Source organism: Bos javanicus, chromosome 11 (assembly GCF_032452875.1).
Source record: "Bos javanicus breed banteng chromosome 11, ARS-OSU_banteng_1.0, whole genome shotgun sequence".
Classification (NCBI taxonomy): Eukaryota; Metazoa; Chordata; class Mammalia; order Artiodactyla; family Bovidae; genus Bos; species Bos javanicus.
This window is the reverse complement of record NC_083878.1, coordinates 68,254,683-68,275,856: the sequence shown is the minus strand read 5'-3', so window position 1 is coordinate 68,275,856 and position 21,174 is coordinate 68,254,683. Positions and strand designations below refer to the sequence as shown.

General features: G+C 41.9%; 1 long non-coding RNA gene across 18 annotated transcripts in view; it reads left to right on the top strand.

Annotated features, from left to right (window-relative positions):
- LOC133257260 (uncharacterized) overlaps positions 1 to 21,174 on the top strand; it is a 58,417-nt gene that overhangs the window by 21,906 nt on the left and 15,337 nt on the right. For 15 of the 18 annotated variants that reach the window (XR_009739486.1, XR_009739484.1, XR_009739491.1 and 12 more), the window contains 2 exons: positions 5,726 to 5,830; positions 6,579 to 6,816. This is a non-coding gene — a long non-coding RNA (uncharacterized LOC133257260). Of the gene's footprint in view, positions 1 to 5,725; positions 5,831 to 6,578; positions 6,817 to 7,504; positions 10,586 to 21,174 lie in introns of all 18 variants that reach the window. The other 3 variants (XR_009739485.1, XR_009739483.1, XR_009739482.1) reach the window with 2 other exon arrangements.

Genomic DNA, 21,174 nt, shown 5'->3' with positions numbered 1-21,174 from the left:
TATTAGTACCTGCGTTGGGACTTTGTGGCTCTGTACAGTTCTTACCCTTGGCATGTGTGTTGTTACCTCTGCCAGAGGCACCCTTTCTCTCATTGACTGATCAGATTCCTTCTTGTTGTTTACCACTTCTCTGAGCAGTTCCTGGACTTCCCCAGGCAGTTCTGATTCAATAAAGTACTTTGGTCCTCTTGAATGGACTTTTCACCCTGAATGGCAGTTTTCCTTAGTGGGAGATACATGGCATTGCCCTTGGTCTACAGATGATAAGCGAGAGGCTCTGAGAAGTGGATTAACTTGGAATAACTGAGATTCAAACCCTGTGAATCTATAGAGCCCTCAGTCCTTCTGTCTCACTGTGCTTTCTCTAAAAGACACCAAATAGCAGACTCAGAGACTCTGAAGGGAAGGAGGTGTTTTTAGAAAAAATTACTTAAGTAATGAATGTGTGTGTGTATGTATGTATGTATATTTTTAATTTTCTGAGCATTAAACACAGTAAAGGGTAGAAGTAGTTCCCCCTCATCAGAAGTTTTGCTTTTTGCGGTTTCAGTTACTTCAGGTCTGAGAATATTAAATGGAAAATTCCAGGAATAAACAATTTGTAAGTTTTTAATTGCATGTTGTTCTCAGTAATGTGATGAAATCTTGTGCCATCCTTCTCCTTCCTGTCCAGGATGTGAATCATCCTTTAGTTCAGCATACCTACGCTGTGTACGCTATAGGAGAAAACATAGAATATATAGGGTTCAGTATTGTCCATGGTTCCAAGACTTGGAATGTATCCCACATAGATAAGGGAGGACTGCTATATCATTGACAAACCATTTATAAAGAAAGATGATAGAATGAAGGATGAACAAATTATTCAGAGGATGGTGTGTGTATTCTGTTTCTTCATCAGTCATACCTTTGGTGATTCCTTGTGACAACCACAACATACAGCCTAGTAGAGATGAGCCTAAGTGAAGCACTGTTAAATTCAAATTAAAGCAAATGTCAGTTATCATTCATAGTTGGGTTTCCCAGGTGGCGCTAGTAGTAAAGAACCCGACTGCCAATGCAGGAGACATAAGAGATGTGGGTTCAATCCCTGGGTTGGAAAGATCCGCTGGAGAAGGGCATAGCAACCTACCCCAGTATTCTTGCCCGGAGAATCCCGTGGACAGAGGAGCCTGGCAGGCTACAGTCCCTAGCATCGCAGTGTTGGACACGACTTAGCACACAGCGCAGTTGCTTGGAAGTATTATGAAGGGTGAAATCTGAACATTTTTGTTGAGGGGGAAAAATGTGCAAAAATTAGTGTGCAAAGCCATTAACACATTTTGATAAAAAATATCTTAGTGTATGTTGATAAGGGACTAGTTGATATGGTGGATAGCACCATATTATATAGCAGTTAAAAAGAAAGATATATCCACCTTCTCACACACACACACACAGAGATATGGAGCAATCTCTAAGATCCATTAAGAGAAAACTAAAGCAAGCAAGATAAAAGTTCATGGCATGGTAGTATTAGTATTTGTATGAAAAACAGAGAGGACTCTATGTACTTGCTAGAAACAGACTACCTCTGGAGGTTTGTTTCTGTGTTTTTTTAATCTTACTGTGTTGCTGAAATTTTTAACCCCTATATACATTGCCTTTTAAAAAAATTGTGATAAAAACACATAAAATTTACTATCTTATCTGTCTTAAACTTTACAGCAAAGAAATCCTTTTTTCTAGTGAATGATTCCCAATTTTATGTCTTGAGTTTTTGTATTTCAGATTTTTCTTGAAGTGAGACACATTTCTACTAAGAATAGGACAAAAAAGGGGGAGATTGTGCTTGAAATGGAAGATACCTATGTGTACCATTTGTCTATCATTTACCCCTCCATTTGTGTTGCTTCCACCACTCTTGCACTGGAAATCTTAGTGCTCCTCCCCTCTTTATTGGAGTATAGTTGATTTACAATATTATATAGTGTCAGGTGTACAGCATAGTGTACACCTGCAAGTTATACTCCATTTTAAGATAGGTATTATAATGGCTGTAATTTCTTGTGCCATGCAATGTATCCTTTTTGCTTATCTACTTTATACATAGTAGTTTGTAATCCCTAATTTGTCCCTCTCCTCTTTGGTAACCACTAGTTTGTCTTCTGTATCTGTCAGTCTGCTTCAGTTTTACATACACCTTGGGGTTGCCTTTTTCAATGACAGGTTTCTTGTGTGTTGATTTTGTCTTTCTAAATAGAGTAAATTCTTGCAAGCAGGAGGCATGTCTTATGATTATATCCTACAGCAATAAGCATAATAAAAGTTGCTTAATTGCATATTCAGAAAAGACTAGAGAGAGGTAGATAGAGAGAGAGACTCTTCTGCTGAAGAGATGATTGCTTTGGCTTTTCTCTGATTCACCTTACACTCTTCACTAGTGAAGAATTTCTTCCACTTACAGACTAAATGTGTTTAAGATTTGTGTGTGTGTATCTGTGTGTGTGATGTTACCTTCTGAAAGCCCAGTGTTTGTGTGTGTGTGTGTGTGTGTGTGTGTGTGTTGTTACCTTCTGAAAGCCCAGGAGAGAGAGCAGAAGCTGGAATGGGACCTTGAGGCTGTGGCCTGATAGTAGTAATATAGTGATTCTTCTGTGTTGTAGCCTGGAGGAGAGTCTCAGATTTTTACCCTCAACCTAATTTCAAGCCTGGATATTCAGCTATCACCTGGGTAGTTGGACCTGTATGTGCCTTAAGTGTCTAAATTTAGTAGCATATAATAGGAATGTTTGATAAAAGTAATTTGTCATTTTTGGTAGGGCCTAGCATAGAGTAGGTATCCAAGAGGCGACAGATAGTGTTTGAGAAATATTTTGAAATAGTCTAATCTTTCCCTAGGTCCCCTATCTCTATCCATGTGCCTCCATAGTTACCCTCAGGCTAAAGAAATAGGGAATAGCAACATGGATTCTACCTTTAGGAAGTTGCCAGTTTCTTGTTTGTGGCTTTATGCTCAAACCAGAAGTGTATTCTGCTTCCACATATTTGAGAGCAAAATATCTGGACCTAGGGATATACTTGAAACTGCATCCCAGCTGAAAATGTTCCTATCACTCTGGCATGGCTGGTCACCTCAGGCAGCTTTTTTGGTGGAGACCTGGCTTGAGAATCTTAGTGGGGAAGTCTTTATCTCTAGGGTGTCATGGCATAGCCAGGGTAGCTTATTGGGTCCAGGCATGGAGGGAGGGATAAGTAGGGGGCAAAAAGGGCTCAGCTCTGTGTCATTTTCTGCTCCAAGGAAGATGTGGGCACAGGTATGCCAGGGGCAGTGTTCTGGCCTGCTGTGGCTTGTCACCGCCCTATGAATGAGTCAGTCTTGCTCTTGGCTGCCCTGCAAGGCATTTGGGGTATAGTAGGAGATCATGGCATCCGGTCCCATCACTTCATGGGAAATAGATGGGGAAACAGTGGAAACAATGTCAGACTTTATTTTTTGGGGCTCCAAAATCACTGCAGATGGTGACTGCAGCCATGAAATTAAAAGACGCTTACTCCTTGGAAGGAAAGTTATGACAAACCTAGATAACATATTCAAAAGCAAAGACATTACTTTGCCAACAAAGGTCTGTCTAGTCAAGGCTATGGTTTTTCCTGTGGTCATGTATGGATTTGAGAGTTGGACTGTGAAGAAGGTTGAGCACTGAAGAATTGATGCTTTTGAAGTGTGGTGTTGGAGAAGACTCTTGAGAGTCGCTTGGACTGCAAGGAGATCCAACCAGTCCATTCTAAAGGAGATCAGCCCTGGGATTTCTTCGGAAGGAATGATGCTAAAGCTGAAACTCCAGTACTTTGGCCACCTCATGCGAAGAGTTGACTCATTGGAAAAGACTCTGATGCTGGGAGGGACTGGGGGCAAGAGGAGAAGGGAATGACAGAGGATGAGGTGGCTGGATGGCATCACTGACTTGATGGATGTGAGTCTGAGTGAACTCTGGGAGTTGGTGATGGACAGGGAGGCCTGGCGTGCTGCGATTCATGGGGTCGCAAAGAGTCGGACACGACTGAGCGACTGAACTGAACTGAACTGAGGAGCTGGACTAGAGAATCTAAATCAGATAGACTTGCTTCAAATCCTAGAGATTTGGAGGGAGGAAATACACCTCCCAGGATGTTTCCCGTGTGCTGAGGTAGAGGAATCTGAATCTCTGGGGGCTTCCCTCCATCCATGTTATGACCTCTCAGCTTTTCTTCACCTTAAGCTTTTATTCCTTTCACGCTATCACTGTCCTGGCTTCTGGGAAGAGCAGGAAGATGGGGAGAGTTAATGAACTTGTGGGGCTCTGTGGATTTGCTGTCCTTATAATCCTTTCTGGATCAAAGCGTAGGTGTGCAGAAGAGGGTGAATGAGTAGGTGGGAGAACAAACATATGCTGCCTGTACCACTTATCTGGCACTCAGCCTAGACCCTTGCTTGGTATTATCAACCTTTCTTTGTTGTTTTCTTGCCCATTTAGAGCATAACCATGTGCACACATGTATTAATAATTTCTCATGAATGGATCCATACCTTAATACTGTTTTTCTTCTTTAAAACTGTTCTGTAATCCTTTTGTCCTTTTTTCCCCTAGTTTCATTGAGATGTAATTGACATATAACATTGTGTATGTTTAAGGTATGCAGTGTGATGATTCGATATGATTACCACAATATGGTTAACACATTCATTACCTTACATAGTTACCTATTTTTTATGTGTAGTGAGAATCTTTTTTTGTTGGATTGTGTGTTATAGACATCTTTTCATGTCAGTAAACATAGAATTAATAGCTGAATTATATTTCCACGTGTGGATATACCATAATGCATATTACTTTGTATTTAATCTGTTTATCTTGTCTCTAATCAGCGGGGCCTTCCCTGATGTTCTTACTTAAAGTTGTAACAATTTCTCTTCCTTAACCCTCTCCCTTCTCTCCTTTACTTTTCTTTATAGTGTTTAGCCCAACATGCTATACTTTTTTTTCTTGTTTATTGCCTAACACCCTTCATTAGAATATAGACTCCATGAAAATAGGGATTTTTTTTTTTTTTAATCTGCTTTTTCTGTACCTATAGCTTAGTACCAGCTCCAGGTATACAGGTGGTGCTCAATAAATATTTGTTGAATGAATGAATTTGTTGGATTTTTGGTATGCCCATTGAGGTTTATATTTGTGATATTATATACATTCTTTCGGAGAAGGCAGTGGCACCCCACTCCAGTACTCTTGCCATGAAAATCCATGGATGGAGGAGCCTGGTAGGCTGTAGTCCATGGGGTCGCTAAGAGTCGGACATGACTGAGCGATTTCACTTTCACTTTTTACTTTCATGCATTGGAGAAGGAAATGGCAAGCCACTCCAGTATTCTTGCCTGGAGAATTGCAGGGACGGGGAAGCCTGGTGGGCTGCCGTCTATAGGGTCGCACAGAGTTGGACACGACTGAAGTGACTTAGCAGCAGCAGCATACGTTCTTTAGAAAATACTTTGGTACATAATCTTTATACTCTTGTCCATGTATCTCCTTTGGATAAATTTTAAGAACTGGAATGACTGAGTTAAAGGATATGCACAGTTAAAATGTTGGTTCATGGAGCCAAACTACACTTAAGAATGTTAACACCAGCAGTGCATGGGATTGCCTGTTTCTCCATATCATCAGTAACTCTGGCTTGTGTGTTTTTTGTCTTCCTCACCTGACAGATGACACGTGGTCTTATCACTGTAATGTGGTAGTTGAGGCTGTGACTCTGGAGCCAGCCTGATGGGGACTGAATTCTGACTCAGCCACTTATTATGTGACCTTGGGTAAGTCATTTAACTTCTCTAAAGTAGGGTTAATGATAGCACCTGTTTCATGAGAAATAAATCAGTTAGTCCAAGTAAAATGCTTTGAATAGTAACTGAGACATGGCAATAAATATGATTTAGTGTCCATTTCTGTGAATATTAAAGATTAAACATCTTTTATAAATATAAATCCAGTATCTTTGGGGCAGATGTATATATTTTTTAAATCACTCATTCATGTCATGTCCTTTGCACATTTTCCTACTAGTATTTTTTTAAATAATTTGTAAGAGCTAAAGTGTTCACAGTTGTATATGGTGCAGATATTGTTCCCAGTTTCTCTTTCATTTTTCACCTTTATGCAATCTTTTATCTGTAAGAGTTTGACATTTTCAGGTAGTCAAAGGTAATCTTTTCCCTTATAATATATTTGCTGCTAGGCCAATGTTTAGAAAAGGCATTCTTTCCGACATCAAAATTATAAAAACAGTTATTGTCTTTGAGTACTTTGTATGGATATATATTTTAAAATCTTTGATCCATCTGAAATTTATTTTGATATGAAGATAGCAATTGATCTGGCTCTGTTTCTTTTCAGTAGTGTCCCAAACCCCTTTACTGAAGGAATAAGAACAGGAGCCTTTAATCTATTCTCCCCTCCCCTAATTTGAAAGTAAGGTATCCTAGCTATAGCAAATAGCAAAGCTGCATTTTATTTTGTTTTGTTTCAGCTCGTTTCACTTTGGTTCGTTGTATATCTTTTCAGCCACACCACATGCCATGCACAGGATCTCAGTTCCTTGACCAGGGATTGAACCCATGCCCCTTGCAGTAGAGGCACAGAGTCTTAACCACTGGACTGCCTGGAAAGTTCCCAGATCTGCATTACTCTGGGGTGAATATGCTGTATAAAGCAGTTTGGGATCAGAACTCAGTTGACTATGTGATGAAGCTGCTGGGCTCACTGGTGTAGCATCTCTCCTGGCTCTGGAAGCTCCTCCTAAGTAGGTCCTTATTTGGAGACTGCTTTCATAGGCATCGTTAGTTTGGAATGATAAGTTCTGTTCAAAAAACATGTGATTGTAGCAGGTGTTTCCTCCCTCCAGCCTAGGTATATTGATAGGGTATTGCTTGGGGGGGTGTTGAGTGGTAGTACACCAATCATGTTCTAGCTCTGTCCTCATCTGTTCTTTTTGGAACTCTAGTCCCATCTAGTTTCTTGCCTCTGACTCAAAATGGAAGGAGGGTGATTTGTATACAACAGAGCATCCACATATTTCATGGCAGCTACTATCTGCTGGAGATAATGACAAAAGGTAGCTAACTCATACATGGCATATACCAGGAACTGTTCTATCACCTTACACATATAACTTCTTTATGTGGTAGGTGCTCTGTACTGGGTTGTATGGTGTTCCCCTAAAAATTTGTATCCACCCAGAATGTGATTTTACTTGGAAATAGGGCCTTTGTAAGATATAATCAAGTTATGAAGTCATTCCTTGATTGGGCCATAATCCAGTGCCTGGTATTCTTATAAGTGGGAGACAACACAGACAGAAGACAACCATGTTGAGATGTAGGCAGGGTTTACTGGCACCTACTGGAAGCTGGAAGAGGCAAGGAAAGTATCTTCCCTAGAGCCTTTAGAGGGAGTGTGGCCCTGCTGACACCTGTATTTTGGACTCTTAGGCTCTAGAACTGGAAAAGACAATGGCAACCCACTCCAGTACTCTTGCCTGGAAAATCTCATGGATAGTGGAGCCTGGTGGACTGCCGTCTATGGGGTCACACAGAGTCGGGCATGACTGGAGCGACTTAGCAGCAGCAGCAGCCTCTAGAACTGTGAGAGGATAAATTTCTATTGTTTCAAGCCACCCAGTTTATAGTATTTGTTACGACAACTCTAGGAAACCAGTGCATGCTCTTACTGTCATCTCTGTTCTCAGATAAGGAAACTGAGGCCCGGAGAGGTCAGATACTTGGAAATCTCTTTAGGCCACTGCTCTGATGCCTGGGCATTCACTCTGCATCTTTTGCTGTTCTAATCAGCTCTGCACCTTCACTACAGCCTTCCTCTTATGGTAGTGCTGGGGCTGAGCTGCTCAGAGGGCTCCTTTCCTGTAACATAGCAGGCTGCAGCATTTCCCTGTCCTTGCCCTCTTCCCACTCTAAAGCAGAAATGCATACCTCTCAGGAGGCTTTTGGTTGAAGTCTGATGATTTCAGCAGGTGTCTTTCTGGCCGTACCCCTGCAGGTGAAATCAGACTTTTCTTATCATTTCCTTGCAATGTGAGGGAAGTATCAGTGACAGGTCAGGGGAAGGTCACCAAGCTTCTTCTGGCAAGTGGTTTTATGCTTCCCATTCCTGGCCTGCTGTATTTCCTAGAATTCCTGCCAGCAGACAGCTCAAGTCTTGTTTTTCTTTGGTGCTTTCAGGATCTCACACATAGTTTACGTGCCACGTCTCACAGTCTATGGCCGTGAGCAGAGAAGGAGCAGCCTCTTGGTAGCACTGTGAGGACCCTGGTCACTTGTTCTTGATTAACTCAACCCACTGCAGTGGCTCTCTCCCTTGATAAAAGGAGTGGGAGGATAAGGGCATTGTTTGACCCTGCTCATCTCCCTGAACAGCACCTTGTCTGCCGTGGTCTCTTCTGCTGGCATCCCAGAAGAGGTTTCCTCCCCTTGCATCCCAATGCTGGCCACAGAATCCTGCCTGTTTTCTTGTATAGACCTTTTCCTTTGGATCCTAATCTTTTCTCAGCTCCTCTTACTAGACTGTGTATCTGTTTTGTTTGCTGCTGTATCCCAGAACTGAGTAAAGACTTGGCACTTATTAGCCCATCAAGAAATGTTTATTGAATGAAGGAGTGAATATTGACCACAAAGTTTTGGAATCTTGCTTTTTCTTGCTTCATACTGAAGCCAGGGACCAGATTTAGAACTTTAGAGGTCTAAGCAATGGGAAGATTATGGTTGTTTCTGTCGTTGTTCAGTTGCTAAGTCATGTCTGATTCTTTGGGACCCCATGGACTGCAGCATGCCTGTCTTCCCTGTCTTTTCACTTTCCCTTGGAGTTTGCTCAGATTCATGTTCATTGGAAGATTATGACATTCCTCATGATTTCAGCCCTGAGTATATATTTCAGGAACAATATTAAACACAAAATAAGCATAAGGAAATCTAGCAAAGTATAAGGGAAATCTAGCAAAATTTTGATATTTACCATGACTACCTGGATGAATAGAAAATAATTTAAAACATTCATTATTGTTATTTCTGCTTTCCCAGTTCCCTGAGCTTGTGCTGTCAGGTAATACTGCCTGAACCAGCCCTTCCCTGGCCTTGAATTTCACCTTCATTTCCTCATATTTCCATCTGCTGAACCTGCCAGCCAGCCCTTTTCATCTCCCAGTGGTGTCCAGACCACTGAGAGCCCAGCCTGGGCTAGTGCTCTGGGCTCCCTGGGGCCTTGCCAAGAAAGTCACATAGAACGTGTACACTGCTGCAGGGCTCCTCACAGTGAGAATTCCCGTGCTGAACTGAGATTTAGAGTCAGCATAGCATTTTAAAAGTTGTATTATTTTAATTTTGGTTGCATTGGGTCTTTGTTGCTGCACATGGGCTTTCTCTAGTTGCAGTGAGTGGGCTGTCTCTTTATTGCAGTGCCTGGGCTTCTTATTGTGGTGGTTTCTCTTTTTGTGGAGCGCAGGCTCTAGGGTGCAAGGGCTTTAGTAGTTGCCATACACGGGCTCAGCAGTTGTGGTTTACAGGCCTTAGAGTGCATGCGTTTCAGTAGTTGCAGCTTGCAGGTTCTAGAGCGATGGCTCAGAAGGTGTGGTCCACAGGCTTCGTTGCTCTGTGGCATGTAGAATCTTCCTAGATCAGGGATCAAACCCATGTCCCCTGCATTGACAGGCAGATTCTTACCCATTGCGCTATCAGGGAAGTCCTTACCTTAGCATTGCCAAGTGATTACACTTAGGCCAATTTTTCATTGTAGTAAATTAAATCTGTAATAAATGTAATCTGCTTTCATGATTCTTGATGTGGAAAGTCTAGAAATTTCCCTTTGTTCTTCCTTCTTAGATCACTGAGAAAAAAGTAAGATGCAGGCCCACTTTGCCCCTATATTAATATGGGCCTTGTTGAGACCATTTGGAAGTGGAGCTCAGGCCTCAAATAGGCTGTTCCAAGGCTATAAATGTAATCACATCCTGTTACTGCTTGATTCCGTAGAGTTTAAAATAGCGTTGGAAACCTCCTAGGAAAAAAAGCTCCACTGTAACTTCTTGGCTAAGGAAGTAGTATGTGCTGGCCAAAGCAGAAGGAGTAGCCAGGGCTCCCAAGTTCTATTCTGGACCTGTTGATTTGAGATGTGATGTTCAGCAATCTGAGATGGTGTTCTGTAGCGCTAAGGTTTCTCATCCTTAGCACAGAGTTTGTGCTTGCAGGGAAAGAGGCCAACACGCTGGTTTCCTGTCCTCTAGGAGAGTCTCATTATTAGAAGTCCTCCCTTTCATTTGAATTTCTATGTCCCTACTTTTATTTAAATGAAGAAATATCCCCCACAGAGTTAATACAGGAACCCCAGCAGTATCATCCATGTTTTACTTGACTTCATCTTATCAGAATTGCTGTCCTTTTAGCAGTGTGATTTAGATCAGCTCTTGTGAGGAATGGGAACTTTGATAGGGTTTTGGAAAAGGAAGGGAAAGTTTGTGTGGGGCACACACCTTGGACAACCAGAAAGGAACATGAAGGGACCGGGTATGTACTGACCCAGATAGGGAAGAACAAACATATCTCTGGAGAGCCAGACATAAATTATATGTTTTTGTATGTTTTTTCATTTAGTTATCATAATGCAAATCAATGAAATATTATCTCCACTTTTGCACATGGGCAAACTGAAAGTCAAAGAAGTTAGGTAACTTGCCCAAGATCAGACAGCTAATAAAAGGCTGAGTTAGGATTTATTTCTCCTCAGGTCTGTCCAGTTCCAAAGCCCACACTGTTTTTATAGAACTCTTCTATTTCTGACAAGATTTGAGAAAGGAGGGTGGGAAAAGAAGAGAAGAAGGGGAGATGCCACCTTTCTTTACTTCACAGTTCTGCTTGTTTAGACGTGTTTAGCCAGAGCACCCTGTTGGTAGAATAGGACTGGGTTCTGTATATAGATGTGCTGCAACAACTTATGTGGGAAAGTCACCAGTTGACTGTAGGGAAGGATTAAAAAAAGCCTTTGTTCTTTACCTTTAGGTCTTCATTGTGGTGTAACTTACACTGTCAAAACACCACTGGTAACACTGGTGTACAGTTTAAGAGGGCCTTCCTGTCATCCAAATAAAATCTGTTCATGTGTTCTAGGGAATAAGCCATGATGGCGGCAGAGATGAGGGTGTGGTGTGGCCTTACTGCATGTATTGGGAGCTGGTGGCACCTGTTACATGACTATTACAGTGAATTATTACTGAGTAAACAAGAGGTGTCTCTCTTTTGCCTTTCCAGGGGAGACCAGATGGCGATGAGTGTTGGCCCAGATCCAGGGGAGCCTGGCCTCTGGGCTGGCAGAGGAGACAGCTTTAGTGTCAGGTGATGAAGTAAGAAGAGACAGGGCTGGTCTGTCAAGTGATAGAATTTCAGGGGGCACCAAGAATACGTCTTGCCCCTCAAAGACTTTTCTCAACTATTTGTTATTGCTTGGAATTCTACCAGTGACATTTTCTCCCCTTGATGTAAGCTTTTTGAGACCCTATGAAAAGACTCCAGAAAAGGGTTTGATTATGAAACATCTCGGTCATGTAAGTGAAAGTATGAATGAGTTCTTAAGATTGATTTCTGAGAACTAGACTAAGGCAGGGACAGAGGGGAGAAAGCATTGTGCCCCTAGTCATAGTGATGGGAAGGATTCACCATTGAAATTGAGATTAGGGCCCTGAAAGGAGAAGTTGGGTCCCCAAGAACCATTTTGTGTTCTTTACAATTTTGCCTGAGGAAAGACAAGATGCTGAGAGTGGTCCCCACCAGTGTGCTGGCTGTGCAGTCATGATGTTGTCTGGAGAACAGCTGACGAGCAGAATGTGACAAGGAATGTAGGGCCTTTGAGGCTGTGGTTTTCTCTGATGTCCTCAGATAAGACCGTCACAGATCTTAGGAAGCAGGAAGCATCTTCCCAGAAATGGTGTAAAATCATGGCGCAAAAGAAGCCACTGATGATGACATGGGTAGAGCGCTTCCTCTGTGGCCGCTGGTCATAGACAACTTCTGGTCTAGATTTCCCAATGAGCTGTGCTGAGATCGGGCTTTACCAGGAAGTAAAATAAGCCACGTCCAAAGCAGTGACAAAGCATTTGAGGTAACAATACAAAGGTGCAGTTCCCCCTTGTTCACTGATTTGTGGAGCCAAAATAACTAAGCCAGGGATGCCAGCATAGCACCTACGAGTCAGATCTTTAACCGTTTTGGATTGAATTCACTCCTGGTTGACTGTTCATTTTTCATTTACCATTTACAAAGGCTCTCAAAATGCCTTTGTAATTGAAATCCACACATCCCAGGGAGTCTTTGACAGCTCACATCTCAGTGCTTTTCTCAACTCCTCACAATTGAATTTGTGGATGCCGTTCACCCTCAGGCTTCAACTTTACTCTGTCCACATTTCTACCCACATTTCCAGAGCATTTTCTTTGGATCAGACTTTTGGCTTCATTCAGGCCTCTGAGGTTCTTTCTTCTTTTGGCACATTTCCCTAGACCCCTTACCTCCTAAAGTTTGATACAGAATGAATCATGTTCCTTACTGAAATTAGCACAACTTTTTGGAAGTTTCTGGTTATACCACATGTCTACCCCTCTCTCCAGCCACCTCAGCCTCACATGCAAGATCTAGTTGTGTAGTTGGATCTGCTGACCATGAGAATTTTAAAGCCAGTGCCCCCCTAGGGAGGGACTCCTGGGCATACGCCCTGAGTGACAGGTCTGGTCTACTAGTCTCTGCCTCTCCTCCGTTTCACCTGTATTTTGGCTTTTCCCTGGAGGAGCCCCTAGCCCTGACCAGGACTGTAATGCAGGGACTGTGGCCTTTGCTTTCCAGCCTCTTTCAGGCCAGGTCCCTTCTCCTTTTCTTACAGGTAGGCTTCGGCAGGTAGAGTTCTGCCCATGCACTGATCTCCTCGTGTTGACTACTCTGAACTTTGTCTGCTGCTATTTGGGCTAATTGGACGTCTTGCTGGTCTGTTTATCTGTGCTTCTGGAACAAAGCTCTTAGACGTAGCCAAGCCCTTGTCCTGAATTTCATGTTAGCTCTCCAGCTGCCTCTGCCTCAGGAAGAGCTTTTAATATGCATTTATACAGCTCAAAAAGGGAGATAGAGAATACAGCATTTTCTAGACTGACTTAACTAAAGAACCTTTTTTTTTTTTTTTGAAGGAATGTTTGTTAAAATTTGACAGAATATCGTGTTTGGTGGGGCACAGTTTCGGAAAGTATAAGGCTTTATCCCAAACCAGTGGACGTCAAATGAAGGAATTCTAGGTGAAGGTAATGTGACAGTCAGTGAGAAAAATTCTCTTCGGTAGGGAAATCTCTCCTGGGGCTCCTCATTGAACAAATGTCCTCTGAGCACCTGCCACTCATCCGTCTCTCTGCTGGAATCACATCATGTGTTTGATTGCTTACTGTGTGTCTGCGTAAGGCCAGCTCTGATCTGGAGTGGAGCCCCAGGTGGAGAAGAAGGTAGGGATGCAACATTATTTCTTCCACTTTTACATCCTCTTCTCTTTTCCTCCAGTTGAAATGGGTGATGCCATCATGGCCACAGAAACCATTGGCTTCTAGATCCAAGGGAAGAGGGCTTTTCTGAGGCTTTCCCCCTGGCTTTGACCTCTTCCGGGATTTCTGTAGCACTTTTGAGCACCCCATCTCTCCTACTCTGGGACTAGTTCATCTCCACACTAGCCTCCAGTCTCACTGCTAGTTCATGATTTTACTTTACATATGGGCATCAGTGCTAAGTGGGTGGAGCTCATTCTTATGGAATGGATATGACATTATAAGTTTTCTACTTTGCCTATGAAATCCTCTTCTTTTATAGCTCATGGGCAGTCCAGACTATAATAATTTTTTTCACCCCTTCAGTGAAGATAAACCCATGTTCTGGGCAGGGCAGTCTTGCAGGTGAAGACTCATTTAAATCTGCCAGGTGGATGACTGAGTGCAAAGGACATAGCTGGAAAAGGAAGCCAGTTACTCCCTCTGAATATTATTCTCAGCCAGGATAGGAAAAGACCACTTGAAGCAGATAGAAGTCACTAAGACTCCTGATTCAGGCCTTTTGAGACCCTGGTATATATGTCTTTACTGTCATCAGTGAGATCTTTGGTTGGCTGGCCTTATTAACTCAGTTGGCTGAGCTAATCATAAACTAGATGGAAAGGCTCAGTGTTGAACCTTCCCTTAGGTTTGGTGTTCTCTGAACAGCAACAGATAGCATCCTCTACCAACAAAGCCCCACCTTAGAGGCCTTGAAGGCTTGTTGTCACTTGTCCATTTCTGCCGCATCCTGTGAAAGGCCATGTGAAGATCAGGGAGTGAGTTCACTTGCAGGTAGGGGGAAAGGGCTTGTAATGGCATTTAGAGGTCTTAAATAGAGTCAGTCAGTTATTTGGTCATTCAGTTCAGTTCAGTTGCTCAGTCGTGTCCGACTCTTTGTGACCCCATGAATCGCAGCACCCCAGGCCTCCCTGTCCATCACCAACTCCCGGAGTTTACTCAAACTCATGTCCATCGAGTCGGTGATGCCATCCAGCCATCTCATCCTCTGTCATCCCCTTCGCCTCCTGCCCCCAACCCCTCCCAGCATCAGTCTTTTCCAGTGAGTCAACTCTTTGTATCAGGTGGCCAAAGTATTGGAGTTTCAGCTTTAGCATCAGTCCTTCCAATGAATACCCAGGACTGATCTCCTTTAGAATGGACTGGTTGGATTTCCATGCAGTCCAAGGAACTCTCAAGAGTCTTCTCCAACACCACAGTTCAAAAGCATCAATTCTTCAGTGCTCAGCTTTCTTCACAGTCCAACTCTCACATCCATACATGACCACAGGAAAAACCATAGCCTTGACTAGACGGACCTTTGTTGGCAAAGTAATGTCTCTGATTTTTAATATGCCATCTAGGTTGGTCATAACTTTCCTTTCAAGGAGTAAGCGATCAGTCTGTAGGTATTTATAATTATTTGTTGGTCTATAATTGCAGAAGGCTTACTTGCCCCAACTAGTCTTTCCTATGATGAAGACATTTCCTAAGATTCTTTCCTTGGTCCCTTTCTCTGCTCCCTTCATAAACTGTCCCTGGTTGATGTCATCTACGCTTATCAAAAACTTTCAGATCTCTATCTCCAACATAAGTCTCTCTTCTTAGTTCCTGACTCATGATGACTAAACACTATTGATACCGTAACCTGGATGGCTCTTAGCCTTTTTAAACTCTACATGTCCCAAGTCAAATTACATTATTCATCAAAGCATCCTCTTTTCCCTGTTCCCTCATTTCTTCTTATCCCTATTCCTCTTCCTTTGTTCCATGATTTAGGAGCATCGCCATCCAGGGTGATTAGTAAACTTGCTTCTGAATCACTGTTTTGCGCTGATCCCCCACCAGGAATTTAATAGGCTCTGAGTATAATGTAAGACGTTTAGGATGTGTCTAGATGGTTTGTTTATTTTTTCTTTTCCTTTTCTTAAATTTCTTGTCTGCAAGGCATGTATAGTTGAATTCCATAGAGAAGTTAACAGAAAAAATAATTAAAGGTTAATGTGAGGTTTAGATTTTAAGTAAAACGGAAGTTCTGGAAAGGAAGCATCCGAGGGCTACAACACTTCGAGAGGAAGCTTCGTGAAAGAGGTGAGAGTTGACTAAGGACACCTGAGGTGGGATAGGGACCGGAAGACCTCTTTGGAAGCGCGTGCAATGGTGAAAGGATGGGGCAAATAATTCGCAGCTTGTTTCTTGTGCAGGTTGAGTAATCATCAACTCCCCCATGAACTGCTTCTCCTCGGCACTAATGTACCTTGTGCACTTTGATTCTGTTCAAAAGGTTCTGAGGACTTGAGCATCCTGTGTAATCTGTTAGTTAGCCTGGAACTGTCTTTTCCTTTAAAATTTTGGCTCAAAGCGTCATCGTGCAACTTGTGGGAACTCTGATTCCTTCACCCAGAATTCACCATGTTCCTAGGAACTCTTATATTTATGGTCACTCTGATTTTGAGTTCTTGCTTCCATTAAGTTCGTTCAGATTGTAGATGGTCTTGGTGTCTCAAGTTGCTGTTACTGTTTCCATCCACATTGACTCAGATGGTAGAACTCAGATATCTCCCAGCTCAAAGCCTTTGTTTGAGTGTGTAGCAGACTGTTAAAGTTCGGCGTAATGGAGAGTATTTTACGTTGCAGCAAAGTAAACAACTTGAATTCTAACACTGGCTCTCCCTGTCCCTTAAAGTACTTTGCCCACCTTTGCATTAGAGATCCATCACTATTACTGTATGTGGCCTTGGTGTCTCTTACAATCTTATCTCTCTTTCCTTTGCAAACCATCCTTACTCTGTTACTACTAAGCACTGCAGATACTTCTTATTCTTCTTATGCAAAGCAATTGAACTCTTAACTCTCCCTCCCAAATTCACCTCGTATAGCCAAGATCCACTGAAGGACTCCGCTGAATAAAAAGCTCATCTGCTTAGCCACACAAAGGATTTGTAGAACCTCTTACATGTACATTATCTTCTCTCATTTGGAAGTATTTCTTGTTTTAAATAGCATTTACTTCTTCTTAACCCAGAAATGGTTTTGCTTTGAAGGATCTGGGCAGAGGAGGTATAAGAGAAAAGGGCAACAATGTGGATATAAGCAGGAACCTACATAAAACCTGTTGTGGGCAATGAAAGAACTCGTCTAACTGGAAAGAATTCTTATTAGGGAGTAGTGCTCAGCATAGATTAGGAAGTCCAGAAAAGGACCTACATTCAGTGGGAAAGGATAGTGTTTAGGACAAATATCTAACCATTTAAAAGAAAATCTCTGCCACCTTCTAGTAAAATAAATTCTAGATAAATACTTTTATTTATTTGTATTTCTTCTTATTGGGTTGGCCAAAAAGTTTGTTCATAAACTCTTACGGAAATACCCAAAAGAACTTTTTGGCCAACCTGATATTTATTTTTATTTTTAAAAGTAATTTTTACTGGAGTATAGTTGATTTGCAGTGTTGTGTTAGTTTAAAGATTTTTGCATAAAGTGATAAGTGTACTTGAAAATAGTTTTTTAAGTGTGGTACGAAAGGCACAAACCATAAAGGAAAAAATGTGGTGGATTAGTTTTTTAAAAATCACAACAAACACCATAAGCAAAATAAAAAGTAGATACCAACTGGTTAAAAAGAGTTTTCAGTATATCTCTAATGTGTGTAAAATTATTAATTTGTAAACTCTTATAAGTTAATAGGAAAAAAACACAAGAAAATGAGAAAAGTCATAGAAAAATAAGTACAAGTGATTAATAAAGAATATAGAAAATGGGTGTTTCATTTATAATCCAGAAAACACAAATAGAAATGAGATATCATTTTTCAATATCAGTCTATATTTAGACTGATAAATTTAAAAAGAAGAAAATATTTATTGCTGGTGAGGGCTGGAGGAAAAGAACTTTACTCTGTTGCTGGGAATGAATATTAATACATTTTCTCTGAAGTTCAGTTTGGTGATATATATCAGATTTAAGGTACACATGGTCTTAAACCAGCAATTCAACTTCTAGGTATTCATCCCAATGGTAAATGTACAGAGATACATATTTGAGGTAATTTACTATTACAGAGTCTATAAAGCAATCAAAATAGCCATTGGTAAGGGACTGGTCAAATCAACTGTGGTATGTCCATACAATGATACATGAAGTGTAAATCTTTAATTATTGACACAGAAAGATGGCTATAACAGATGCATGAAAAAATATATAGCATATGAACCTATTTCAGTTGAGATATAGTCATAACTATGTTCAGTTCAGTTCGGTTGCTCAGTCGTGTCCAACTCTTTGTGACCCCATGAATCGCAGCACACCAGGCCTCCCTGTCCATCATCAACTCCCAGAGTTTACTCAACTCATGTCCATCGAGTCGGTGATGCCAACCAGCCATCTCATCCTCTGTCATCCCCTTCACCTCCTGCCCCCATTCCCTCCCAGCATCAGGGTCTTTTCCAATGAGTCAACTCTTCGCATGAGGTGGCAAAGTATTAGAGTTTCAGCCTTAGCATCAGTCCTTCCAATGAATACCCAGGACTGATCTCCTTCAGAATGGACTGGTTGGATCTCCTTGCAGTCCAAGGGACTCTCAAGAGTCTTCTCCAACTATGTAGATATATTTTAAAAATCATACAATGCATTAACAAATTATCTTTTCTGATTCAGAAAAAAATAGTCACTTTAAAAAAATTAGGAAATAACGAGAGAGTAGCATTGAAATATATACATTACTGGATGTAAAATAGATAAATAGTGGTAAATTGCAGTGTAACACAGGGAACTCAACCTGGCTCTGTGGCAGCCTAGAGGATGGGGTGGGAGGGTGGGGGGAAGTTCAAAGAGAGGGCACATAAGTATACTTATGGCTGATTCATGTTGTTTTATGGCAGAGACCAGAACAACATTGTAAAGCAATTATCCTCCAATTAAAAATAAATTTTAAAATAGAACAATTATAACAATATCTGAAATTAAATAGTAAATAGATTCTGACTTGTGATGGGTGGGCTGAAACCAGGCTTTTTTTTTTTTTTAACCTTGATGAGCTAGGTAATGAATAGTGGTGATAAAAGTAGAAAGTTTTATAGTGTGAATGTATGAAATGAATGACGTGAAAAATGCGGTTAGGGAAACAAGTTAGGAAGCTGTAGTGGCAGCGTAGGCCTGAAATATGAAATAATAAGGCATCAGCTGGAGAAGGATTATAAGGAAAAGAACTAATCTGAAGGGCACTTCATAGAAGAAACCACTGATCTGATCATCTCTCAGGCAGGAAGAGGATAAAGAAGAAAAAATAAGTCACTGATAATGCCAAGGTGTCTGTTTACCCTTTGAAGTTGGACGACAACTCGTCATGACAGAAATCGGGGTAACTGGAAAGGAGAAGTACTCTTTCTAGAAGAGGAGACAAACTTGTTTCTTGGGGTTGATCTTGAAGGGCTAGAGGTACATCTGAAAGGAAATGTTTAGGCTGGGGATTCCCATTTAAAGAAAAAATAACATGTAAAAAGAGAGCTAATAGGTGAAAGTGGGGGCTCTAAATCTGACACCCTTGAAATTCTTGGGGATGGGGTGGGTCGTACTTGGTTCTCCCTTTCCTGTCAGCAGTCTTGACAGACTCTGGAGAGGAATGTGGCGTTGGTCTCATTTGGAACCTGAGAACAGAGCTTGAGAGGTAGGATTGGGCAGTAATCGTTATTTTAAAATCTCTCTGCCATTTACAAAGGCCATTATGTGCAGCAGTTTATTTAACACAATCCTGTATACCACGTGCTATTTTTTTTTTACTCCTTTATAGAACTGAAGTTCGGTTAGTAAAATTAGGACTCTAACTAAGGTATGCGTGCTCACTCAGTCACTTGAGTTGTGTCTGACTCTGACTCTTTGTGACCTTATGGCTCCTCCTTTCCGTCAAGCTCCTCTGGCCATGGGGATTCTCCAGGCAAGGATACTGGGTTGGGTTGCCATATCCTCCTCCAGAAGATCTTCCTGACCCAGGGGTTGAACCCATGTCTCTTATTTCTCTTGCATTGGCAGGCAGGTTCTTTATCACTGGCACCACCTGTAAAGTCCAAACTAAGGTATGTGAAGTGAAAGTCGCTCAGACATGTCCAACTCTTTGTGACCCCATGGACTATACAATCCATGAAATTCTCTAGGCCAGAGTCCTGGATTGGGTAGCCTTTCCCTTCTCCAGGGGATCTTGCCAACCCAGGGATCGAACCTAGCTCTCCCACATTGCAGGTGGATTCTTTACCAGCTGAGCACAAGGGAGGCCAAAGAATACTGGAGTGGGTAGCCTGTCCTTTCTCCAGCGGGTCTCCCTGGCCCAGGAATAGAGCCAGGGTCTCCTGCACTGCAACTGAGCCTCCAGGGAAGCCCAAAGATCTAGTATGTGTGTGCTTACTCATATCTGACTCTTTGCAACCTTTGGATGTAGCCCACCAGGCTCCTCTTAACTGTGGGGTTTTTCAGGCAAGAATACTGGAGTGGGTTGCCATTTCCTCCTACAGGGGATCTTCCTGACTCAGGGATCAAACCTGCATCTCCTGTGTCTCCTGCATTGCAGGCAGATTCTTTACCCACTGAGCCATAGGATACAGGCCTCAAATTCCATTTCTCATGTCTTCACTCTCTGTCACTTAGAGATGAATTTTTCAAAGAGGGGAAAACTAGAGCAAAAGCTGTGGCCTGGGTATAGTGGTACCTAAAATTAAGAGGTAGGAGGAAGATGAGAGCCAGGGAAGACACCATGGTATTCACAGTCACTGCCCTGTCCCCTATCCCTTGTAGGCCCTGACATTCCTCTAACCAGAGAATGTTGGATGTTCCATTGAATTCAAGAGGGAAAAGTCCTAATCTATTCATAAATAGCTTGAAGTATTTTAAGTAAGGTTGGACAGTTTGGTTACAGCAGAGTTTGTGTGGTAACTTGGTAGTTCATGAGATTCTGGCTTCATTCTTTTGAGAGCATTACAATAAAAGCGTATTTATTTAGACCCATGAAGGAAGGGCTTAACTAATTACATGAAAAAAGAGTCTCTTTGTGTGTATGTGACGTCATTAGGTTTGTTTACTTTTGGAATGACATGGTAACTTACTTATGTATGCACTAGCTGGTGGAGAGCCAAAGAAGACCGGCTTCAATGAGTAGAAAAGCCTTCAATGAGTAGAAAATCAGACGTCTCTTAAGTCACTTCAGTTTCCCAACTGACAATCACATTTATGGGATGAAATTGTTTAACTGGTCCTGATAGCATAGACACAAAAAGCAGTTGTCTCCTGTCAGAAGTTCTGGGTCACCAGGGTCCACTTTAGAGATGTTCTTAGGCAATTGACAGACTGCTGTCTGCTAAGAGTCCTGTAGGGCATCCTTGCAGCTGAGTGCTTGGAGCATAGTGGGCAGTCATAGTGCTTGGAGACAGTGGGTGATTGAGTGGATGAGTGAGTGAGAGAGTGATCGTGTGAAGGACTGAAGGAATCTTTTGCCCAAGGCATGCTGAGTTGTATAGAGCATTCTTCCCGCAGCCTCATATTATAACTTGGCTAGGTGGCTTG